The sequence below is a fragment of the Corythoichthys intestinalis genome, chromosome 6 (assembly GCF_030265065.1).
Source record: "Corythoichthys intestinalis isolate RoL2023-P3 chromosome 6, ASM3026506v1, whole genome shotgun sequence".
NCBI lineage: Eukaryota > Metazoa > Chordata > Actinopteri > Syngnathiformes > Syngnathidae > Corythoichthys > Corythoichthys intestinalis.
Window position 1 is genome coordinate 24,370,583 of NC_080400.1, and position 11,673 is coordinate 24,382,255.

Here is an 11,673-nt window from a genome sequence, read left to right on the forward strand (position 1 = left end):
AAAATCAGTGCCACCCAAGCGCCAGCAGAGGGCGGCAAAACTCCATAAAACACAACACGTGAGCGTTTCACTGTACTGTCATTTAAATCTGTCTGAGCGGGTCATCTGCATTAATTGCGTCAAATATTTTGACGTAATTAATTTAAAAAATTAATTAACGCCCGTGAACGCGATAATTTTGACAGCCCTAGTTTAAATTAATCATGTTAAAATATTTGACGCATTTAACGCACATGCCCCGCTCAAACAGATTAAAATGACAGCACAGTGTCATGTGCACTTGTCACTTGTGTTTTTTTGTGTTTTGTCGCCCTCTGCTGGCGCTTGGGTGCGACTGATTTTATGGGTTTCAGCACCATTGTGTAATTATTGACATCAACAATGGCGAGCTACTAGTTTATTTTTTGAAAGTTTTACAAATTTTATTAAAACGAAAACATTAAGAGGGGTTTTAATTAGGGCTGTCAAAATTATCGCGTTAACGGGCGGTAATAAATTTTTTAAATTACTCACGTTAAAATATTTGACGCAATTAACGCACATGCCCCGCTCAGACAGATTTAAATGACAGTACAGAGAAATGCCCACGTTAATTGTGTTTCATGGAGTTTTGCCGCCCTGTGCTGGCGCTTGGGTGCGACTGATTTTATAGGCTTCAGCACCCATGAGCATTGTGTAAGTAATTATTGACATCAACAATGGCGGGCTACTAGTTTATTTTTTGATTGACATTTTTACAAATTTTATTAAAACGAAAACATTAAGAGGTGTTTTAATATTAAATTTTTATAACTTGTAATAACATTTATCTTTTAAGAACTACAAGTCTTTCTATCCATGGATCGCTTTAACAGAATGTTAATAATGTTAATGCCATCTTGTTGATTTATTGTTGATTTATTATAAACAAATACAGTAATTACGTACAGTATGTTGAATGTATATAATACTATATATCCGTTTTGTGTCTTTCCATTACAACAGTAATTTACAGAAAAATATGGCATATTTTATAGATGGTTTGAATTGCGATTAATTAAGATTAATTAATTTTTAAGCTGTGATTAACTAGATTAAACATTTTAATCGTTTGACAGCCCCAAATAAAATATCTGATCAATTGCATTTTTAATACATTTTTGAAATGGTAAAGAGACTTTATGGACACCCTGTATTATTTTTTGACGAAAATGTTATTTTATTTATTTTTTTAAACAATGACAGTTAAAATCCAGTGATTCTGGTGTGAGAATAATTATTTACCACATCCTTCTGCTTTTCGTAATACAGTACACTTCCTGTTTTTAATTTGGGAACACATAAATTTCAAAATTGCAAGACTATTTGAAAAATGGAAGTTTGATAATTCTTGTATACAACTGATGCATATTGAGCTGCTTTTCATAAAACAGTCTCAACCTCGAAAGTGATCTTTTTAACTAAATATCCTGGAATGTTCTTAATTCAAAGAAATTTGTGTTTCCATTTGTAAGTCAAAAAAAAAATATTAAACAGAGCCAGAAATAGCACATTCCCAGATTTCCCTTGCTGTCTCACACTTTGAAAAGCTACGTTACAAGAAACTGGATCTAGACTTTATTATTGGACGCAACTTTCTTTGTTCTTGCAGTTGACGCGAATGTTTCGCTTCTCTAGCACTGGGAATGCGTTTGCCTTTTTGTTGGCAGTGTGGTCATAGTTTTGGAGGCAACAAAGTAAACTATTCACCAGACCATCTGGGAAAGGCACAGGTCTTGAAAATAGTTGTCTGACATGTCAAAAAAAGAATACGATGCCTTATTTTTTCTGTGAAACTATGTACGTTTTCAAAGCTAAAGTTACATGTACCGGTTAAATAAGATAACCGTCCTCCATTTTTAACAATGCCTATGCAATTTTCTCACTTTTAGGACACTATGACGTCTCATGTTCGTAAAAACAAGGGAGCACAATGAAAGCTTTACATTTCTGAACTTCAAATGATGCTGCATGACACTAAAAAGACAAGTGCCTTATATTAGTTTTTTTTTGTGTTTTTTTTTTACGTCTGCATCCATTTGTATACTGGACACTCATTTATGTATGCTTTTATTTTGACTTTTCTTTGTATATTTTGCACATTTCATCCATACAATGTTTACGCCGCATCGCTATGACAATGTTTGGACTCGTGATCACTTTGGACCTTATATTGTAGAATCTTTCATTCTAGTCTGAAATGGTCGCGCCAACCTTCCGCTGTCATTGGCGAAACTTTTTTTTTTGTGTGTGTTTTTAAATGACGTTACACAGTGGTTGTAAAAAGTCTCGACTTTTACTATCCAATGTATGCTGTTTGTATTGTTCGTACATTTAATCCAAAACACGTGTATTCATCTGTGTTTTATGCATTATTCTCAAAAGGACAATTTGCAAGGAAATTCAATTTTCAGACGTTCACAAATGGTAACGTTTAAAGTTAAAATGGTAGCATTGCGTGGACAAATCATCACCATAGCGGTATAAAAAAAGGGAAATCTGAATTTTTATGAGAAAATGTTATGCTAGTGTACGAGATTCTTCTAACCAAAAATCATAGCCTGTGTTGGCTAATGCACAATCGTTTGTTTTGTCGCCGGACATCCTTCCGCATTCACCAAAGATAATGTATTGACTTTTTCATAGTGTTTGAAAAGGGATCACTTGTGTCATATTTCCTTTTTTTTGGTGTATTAAATGCATTTTATTTTTTATATCACAGGATGTAATAAAGTACATTTATATGAACTGTAGTGCGATTATCTTCATTGATTCACTTTACTCCATTTTTTAAAATAATCCATTTGAATTTGAGAGAATCCCTCCAAGTTCAATTTGAGTGGATGTCTATTGCCGTCAATGGCACGGAATGAGTTAATTCTTTTTAATGGTCCTTGCTGTTATTTTATTTGAATGGACCAAGCTAAAATCATTTTTCCATTTAGACGAAGTAAAGTTTATTTCAATGCTTTATGGAAGCATCTTGTTGTCAAACCCCCCCCCCCCCAAAAAAAAAATCCAGTAGGCCAAATGATTTCACATGAATGTATCATGCAAAAACAATGTCATGGACTAGTAGAAACATTAAGATCATCACAAGCGGATTTGAAGGGGGGGCCAGGCCCCCCATTGGTGGCGGAAAAGTGTCATTGCATGTAATTGACTTTCCTATACATACATACATATATAAATATATATATATATATATATATATATATATATACACACACACATATTAGGGCTGTCAAAATTATCGCGTTAACGGGCGTTAATTAATTACGTTAAAATATTTGACGCAATTAACGCACTCCCCCCGCTCAGACAGATTTAAATGACAGTACAGTGAACTGCTTGTTAATTGTGTTTTATGGAGTTTTGCCGCCCTCTGCTGGTGCTTGGGTGCGACTGATTTTATAGGCTTCAGAACCCATGAGCATTGTGCAAGCAACAATGGAGGGCTACTAGTTTTTTTTTTGACTGAAAATTTTACAAATTTTTTTAAAACGAAAACGTTAAGAGGGGTTTTAATATAAAATTTCTATAACTTGTACTAACATTTATCTTTTAAGAACTACAAGTCTTTCTATTCATCCATCCATCCATCCATTATCTTCCGCTTGTTCCGGGGTCGGGTCGCGGGGGCAGCAGCTTTAACAGGGAAGCCCAGACTTCCCTCTCCCCAGCCACTTCAACCAGCTCCTCCGGCGGGATCCCAAGGCGTTCCCAGGCCAGCCGAGAGACATAGTCTCTCCAGCGTGTCCTGGGTCGTCCCCGGGGCCTCCCGCCGGTGGGACATGCCCGGAACACCTCTCCAGGGAGGCGTCCGGGAGGCATCCGAACCAGATGCCCGAGCCACCTCAGCTGGCTCCTCTCTACGCGGAGGAGTAGCGGCTCGACGCCGAGTCCCTCCCGGATGACCGAGCTTCTCACCCTATCTCTAAGGGAGAGCCCGGACACCCTGCGGAGGAAACTCATTTCGGCCGCTTGTATCCGGGATCTTGTTCTTTCGGTCACGACCCAAAGCTCGTGACCATAGGTGAGGGTAGGAACGTAGATCGACTGGTAAATCGAGAGCTTTGCCTTTCGGCTCAGCTCCTTCTTCACCACTACGGACCGGTGCAGCGTCCGCATTACTGCAGACGCCGCACCGATTCGCCTGTCGATCTCCCGCTCCCTCCTACCGTCACTCGTGAACAAGACCCCAAGATACTTGAACTCCTCCACTTGGGGCAGGATCTCATCCCCGACCCGGAGAGGGCACTCCACCCTTTTCCAACTGAGGACCATGGTCTCGGATTTGGAGGTGCTGATCTTCATCCCAACCGCTTCGCACTCAGCTGCGAACCGCTCCAGTGAGAGTTGGAGGTCACGGCTTGATGAAGCCAACAGCACTAAATCATCTGCAAAAAGCAGAGATTCAATGCTGAGGTCACCAAACCGGACCCCCTCAACGCTTCGGCTGCGCCTAGAAATTCTGTCCATAAAAGTTATGAACAAAATCGGTGACAAAGGGCAGCCTTGGCGGAGTCCAACCCTCACTGGGAACGAATTCGACTTACTGCCGGCAATGCGGACCAGACTCTGACACCGGTCGTACAGGGACCGAACAGCCCTTACCAAGGGGCTCGGTACCCCGTACTCCCGGAGCACCCTCCACAGGATTCCCCTAGGCACACGGTCGAACGCCTTCTCCAAATCCACAAAACACATGTAGACTGGTTGGGCGAACTCCCATGCACCCTCGAGGACCCTGCTGAGGGTGTAGAGCTGGTCCACTGTTCCACGGCCGGGACGAAAACCACACTGCTCCTCCTGAATCCGAGATTTGACTTCCCGACGGACCCTCCTCTCCAGCACCCCTGAATAGACTTTAGCGGGGAGGCTGAGGAGTGTGATTCCTCTATAATTGGAACACACCCTCCGGTCCCCCTTTTTAAAAAGGGGGACCACCACCCCGGTCTGCCAATCCAGAGGCACTGTCCCCGATGTCCACGCGATGTTGTAGAGGCGTGTCAGCCATGACAGCCCTACAACATCCAGAGCCTTTAGGAACTCCGGGCGGATCTCATCCACCCCCGGGGCCTTGCCACCGAGGAGCTTACCAACCGCCTCAGTGACTTCAACCCCAGAGATCGAAGAGCCCACCTCAGAGTCCCCAGACTCTGCTTCCTCAAAGGAAGGCGTGTCGGTGGAATTGAGGAGGGCTTCGAAGTATTCTCTCCACCGACTCACGACGTCCCGAGTCGAGGTCAGCAGTACACCATCTTCACTATACACAGTGTTAATAGTGCACTGCTTTCCCATCCTCAGACGCCGGATGGTGGACCAGAATTTCCTCGAAGCCGTCCGGAAGTCGTTTTCCATGGCCTCACCGAACTCCTCCCATGTCCGAGTTTTTGCCTCGGCGACTGCCGAGGCCGCAGTCCGCTTGGCCAGCCGGTACCTGTCAGCTGCCTCCGTAGTCCCACAGGCCAAAAAGGCCCGATAGGCCTCCTTCTTCAGCTTGACGGCATCCCTTACCGCTGGTGTCCACCAGCGGGTTCGGGGATTGCCGCCACGACAGGCACCAACCACCTTACGGCCACAGCTCTGATCGGCCGCCTCAACAATGGAGGTGCGGAACATGGCCCACTCGGACTCAATGTCCCCCACCTCCCCCGGGACAAGGGAGAAGTTCTGCCGGAGGTGGGTGTTGAAACTCTTTCTGACAGGGGATTCTGCCAGACGTTCCCAGCAGACCCTCACAATACGTTTGGGCCTGCCAGGTCTGGCCAGCATCTTCCCCCGCCATCGGAGCCAACACACCACCAGGTGGTGATCAGTTGACAGCTCCGCCCCTCTCTTCACCCGAGTGTCCAAAACATGCGGCCGCAAGTCCGATGACACGATTACGAAGTCGATCATCGAACTGCGGCCTAGGGTGTCCTGGTGCCAAGTGCACATATGGACACCCCTATGTTTGAACATGGTGTTCGTTATAGACAAACCGTGACGAGCACAGAAGTCCAATAACAGAACACCACTCGGGTTCTGATCGGGGGGGCCGTTCCTCCCAATCACGCCCCTCCAGGTCTCACTGTCATTGCCCACGTGAGCGTTGAAGTCCCCCAGTAGAACGAGGGAGTCCCCAGAGGGGGCGCTCTCTAGCACACCCTCCAAGGACTCCAAAAAGGGTGGGTATTCTGAACTGCTGTTCGGTGCATAAGCACAAACAACAGTTAGAACCCGTCCCCCCACCCGAAGGCGGAGGGAGGCTACCCTCTCGTCCACCGGGGTAAACCCCAACGTACAGGCGCCAAGCCGGGGGGCAATAAGTATGCCCACACCTGCCCGGCGCCTCTCACCATGGGCAACTCCAGAGTGGAAGAGAGTCCAACCCCTCTCGAGAGGATTGGTACCAGAACCCAAGCTGTGTGTGGAGGAGAGTCCGACTATATCTAGTCGGAACTTCTCTGCCTCACACACCAGCTCAGGCTCCTTCCCTGCCAGAGAGGTGACATTCCATGTCCCAAGAGTTAGCTTCAGCAGCTGGGGGTCGGACCGCCAAGGCCCCCGCCTTTGGCTGCCGCCCAACTCCCTACGCACCCGACCCCTTTGGCCCCTCCCACAGGTGGTGAGCCCATGGGAAGGGGAACCCACGTTGCCTTTTCGGGCTGAGCCCGGCCGGGCCCCATGGGGACAGGCCCGGCCACCAGACGCTTGCCTTCGAGCCCCACCTCCAGGCCTGGCTCCAGAGGGGGGCCCCGGTAACCCGCGTCCGGGCAAGGGAAACTGGGGTTCAATAATCTTGCTCATCATAAGGGGTCTTTTTGAGCCATACTTTGTCTGGCCTCTCACCTAGGACCTGTTTGCCATGGGTGACCCTACCAGGGGCTTAAAGCCCCAGACAACATAGCTCCTAGGATCATTGAGACACGCAAACCCCTCCACCACGATAAGGTGATGACTCATGGGGGGCTTTCTATTCATAGATAGCTTTAACAGAATGTTAATAATGTTAATGCCATCTTGTGGATTTATTGTTAAAATAAACAAATACAGTCCTTATGTACCGTATGTTGAATGCATATATCCATCTTGTGTCTTATCTTTCCATTCCAACAATAATTTACAGAAAAATATGGCATATTTTATAGCTGGTGTGAATTGCGATTAATTGCGATTAATTTTTAAGCTGTAATTAACTGGATTAAAAATTTTAATTGTTTGACAGCCCTAATATTTATTTATTTTAGGGCTGTCAAAATTATCGCGTTAACGGGCGTTAATTAATTTATTAAATTAATCACGTTAAAATATTTGACGCAATTAACGCAGATGCCCCGCTCAGACAGATTTTAATGACAGTACAGTGAAACGCTCACTTGTTGTGTTTTATGGAGTTTTGCGGCCCTCTGCTGGCGCTTGGGTGCGACTGATTTTATAGGCTTCAGCACCCATGAGCATTGTGTAAGTAATTATTGACATCAACAATGGCGGGCTACTAGTTTATTTTTTGATTGAAAATTTTACAAATTTTATTAAAACGAAAACATTAACAAGGGTTTTAATATAAAATTTCTATAACTTGTACTAACATTTATCTTTTAATAACTACAAGTCTTTCTATCCATGGATCGCTTTAACAGAATGTTAATAATGTTAATGCTGTCTTGTTGATTTATTGTTATATTAAACAAATACAGTCCTTATGTACCGCATGTTGAATATATATCTCCATCTTGTCTTATCTTTCCATTCCAACAATAATTTACAGAAAAATATGGCATATTTTGTAGATGGTTTGAATTGCGATTAATTGGGATTAATTACGATTAATTAATTTTTAAGCTGTAATTAACTCGATTAAAAATTTTAATCGTTTGACAGCCCTAATTTATTTATGTAAGTTGTAAGGCAATAAAACGGCAACAAAAATGAATGAACAAAAAAGCATATTTTTATAATGGGTCGAAATTATTTTTCGAGCACTTTAGACATATATTAGACAGATATATGGCGGAAAACACTCAGATGACATGAAGTTTTGCTCGCAGACCCCCAATTTGGCCAAATTTCAAAATTGTCCGATATGCATGTGTGATACGTCATTGGAAATCTCAATTTTCTGGGGGAATAAAAATTTTGGACAGGAGGGCATTTAAAAAAATGTCTTATGAACAGCAAAACCCTATATGGAGGTGAGAGCACGCGAGAGTAGAATTACGGATGCCATGACTTTAACGAGATATCGCGTACTTACCTTGTTTCCATCCAAAAACTCCCATGTCGCATGTATCACTGAGTGTCAAGAAACAGCTGTGAATGGACACAGCTGGATTTTTGGAGGATTTTAGGGGTGAAACATGGTAATATAACAAGGTTCACGATGCAGAAATCGCAGACATCAAGGAGTGGTTGAGATTTTCATTTTCATATATTTGCTCTTTTAAACGTTTTTTTTTTTTCAGTTCTTCATTGTCTGGATCGATTATTTCTCATTTAAAATATTGGGGAAAACCCGACAGTTACAAAAAAAAAAAAAAAAAAAAATACAATTAAGCGATAGTTATGAGGTAGATATCCGTGACTTTGTTACAGACGCCAATTTTTTCATTGTGATGTAATTTGTTTAAAAGTTTAAAATATGTGAGTGAATAATTTTTTTAAAGTCGTTTTTTTTTTTTTAACTAAATATCATTTAATGATTCTAAGCTAAAAATGACAGACATTTCGAATAACAAATACAATTACTTACCTTCTTTTTATAGCTAGGTTGAAACAAAAGCGGTTGCGCGAGGTCTGTAAACTGAGGTTTTCGGGGTAAAACAGACAAATTAAAAATTGTTTGGGGGCTTATTATGCCATGAATCTGCTATGGCAGCATATCGACATATTGTTCTATCAAACGCAACAGTTCTTTTGGCTTCAAATTCTGCAGTTTCTTTTAAAGAGGAGTGCAAGACCAGAAACTGCTTTTTCAGTCTTGTCTGTGTTTTCCGCCATATATATTAGAGAAAAAAATATTTTTAAAAATGATTTAAATTTTTTTTTTTTTTTTTTTTTAATTGAAGCAACTTTTTGGGGGATTGAATGATTTAGACACAAATGTCAAAAGGATTGCTTCAATCAAAGAAAATTTTCTCAATGAAAAATTAAGTGTTCAAATGCAAATTTTACAATCTCAAATATTTTTTCGCATTCAAAAACTTTTTTCTATGATTGAAATTTTTCTTTTTTTGATTGAAGGGATTTTTCTTTTCGAAAATCTATATTTTTTGAAGCAACTTATTTTTTGATGGAATAATAAAGAGAAAAATGTACTAGCCAAAATGTGGCTCTAACACAAATCGACATTACTTCAATCAAAAAGTTGCTTCAATAACAAACAAAAAAAAAAAAAAAAAGGAAAATTCATCAAAGAAAAATAGCTTCCACATGCATTTTTTTTTTTGAATTTCAAATTTATTTTTGCATTCAAACACATTTTTTTTAATTGAAAATATATATTTTGATTGAGGTAACACTTTATTGAAGCAACTTTTTTTGGATTGAATAATAAAGACACAAATCTACCTCCATATGGCTCAACCCAGGCGATACATTTTTTGACTGGGGTAACTACATTGGCACGACACCGGCGGGCATACCAAATTCAATGGATGACGATCACGGCGAAAAATATTGCCTAAGCAGCCTGATTTAGAAGTCCCCTCAAGGATGATGGGAAACAAAAAATGCTCATTGTCAACTTATTATGATAAATATTCTTGTCAGTTAATTTTATAGCTGACACTTCGTTTTGGTGTCATCAACATGTTGTGCCCCCCCTGCCCCAAAAGTCAAACTCCGCCTATGAAGATTATTTGGTATTTGAGTGTATTTGTTTTGTTGTCTTATCGGCTCTCTGCTTACCGCTTAGTTTAGTATTATTGATCCCCGTCGACCTACTGTCACAGACCCATTTTGTTATTCCCCCTTCTCTGTGATCGCGTGTATTTTTGTTAGTATTTAATATACCCATGAACGCATCCCTCCGTTGTTTTTTGCTTTGAGGTACAACCTTATTTCCGCAGTTACGGATCCCCAATATCGGCAACAAAATACACCACACATTTCCAAAGATGGTTGATGGAATCGCTTCCTCGGCTCTACGATCCAGTAGCAATTTATTTATGTTTTCAGTGTAATTTAGCTATTTCCAGCTTGCTATGCTGATAATTGCGATGTTTGTTTACCGCTTTTCGTCTTACTGCGAAGAAAGAGGAAATGACGATTGCCCCACCCATGATATTTACGCCATCAGTCATCGTGCTGTGACCCGGGAATGTAACGCTTGCTTTCACAAGTGCCACGTCCCGGGAAAGTCCCGGAAATTATACAAAGACGCGACCAGTGAAATGTCCGTGTAATCTCCATGTAAATCGACCCGTGAAATTGCTTTCACATAAAAGGGGTGCCTGTTCAAATCCTGGGATTTTAATGGTGTTTAGGGGGATGTAAAAGGGGCTTAAGCCACACAGTTACTAAAAGTCATATTCTATTGTTTAACCACAACTGGATTTATTACCTTATTACGATTCGTCCACCACACAGCTGCTGGAAACAGAAATGTTGTTTAGTCCATCTGTAGGCGACCGGGATATCGATTTTTGATTCAGTGATGATTTTACAACACTGTTCGGGTGTGCGCTGGTCCTCATGGGAAACACAGTCTTTCTTAAGGTAAAACACTACCGTTTTTGTCCACCGGCGTCGCTAAAATCGACCAAACTGAAAAGTTCCGTTGCTTTAAAACAAACGTCCATTTTTCTCGCTAATGTATCTCTTGTAGTGCTGCAATGATTAATCGATTAACTCAAGTATTCGATTAGACAAAAAATACTCTATTTAAATTTTGTTGCTTCGAGTATTCGTTTCATTACAGTGGCATCGTAATGGTTTATTTTTAAAGTGTTTGCATTTAGTTTTATTGATTAGGGTGGATACACCGCCCTCTGGTCTGCCTGTTTTCACATGGCTGAATCCAACTGCTCCCCGTTAAGACCAAAATAAGCTAAGTTTTTGTTTGAGCTTGTTTTTTAATGCATTTATAATTTAGTTTATAGGTATATTTAGCTGATTTTTGTAGGAATATGTGTCTGAACCATTTGTATAGAGCATTGTAAATAAATTTTTAGCATTTTATAGCACTTAAGTCAGCTGACTTTTTTATGTAAGTTAGCCAATTGTCCTTTTTTGTACATACAGTGGGGAGAACAAGTATTTGATACACTGCCAATGAGTTTTCCCCATTGGCAGTGTATCAAATACTTGTTCTCCCCACTGTAGGTCCTCATTTAAAAAAAAAAAAAAAAAAAAAAAAAAAAAACGTTTGAGGCTCAGCTCAGGTATTTTAATTTTTCATGTTCATTATCCGATTACTCGATTATTCTACCTAGTCCATCGATTAATCGACTACGAAAATATTCAATAGCTGCAGCCCTAATCTCTTGTCTTGTTCCTTTTTGAATTTTTCCTCATACATGATTTTAACTTCTGATTTCATGCTTGTTTTATTATTTTTTGCATTTTTTAAAATTCCATTATTCTTGGAAAGAGTCTCAGTGCAATGAAAAGTGCTCGAGGAAATGTATTATCATGCAAAAACGAGAAATGTGCACATAAGAATGTTAG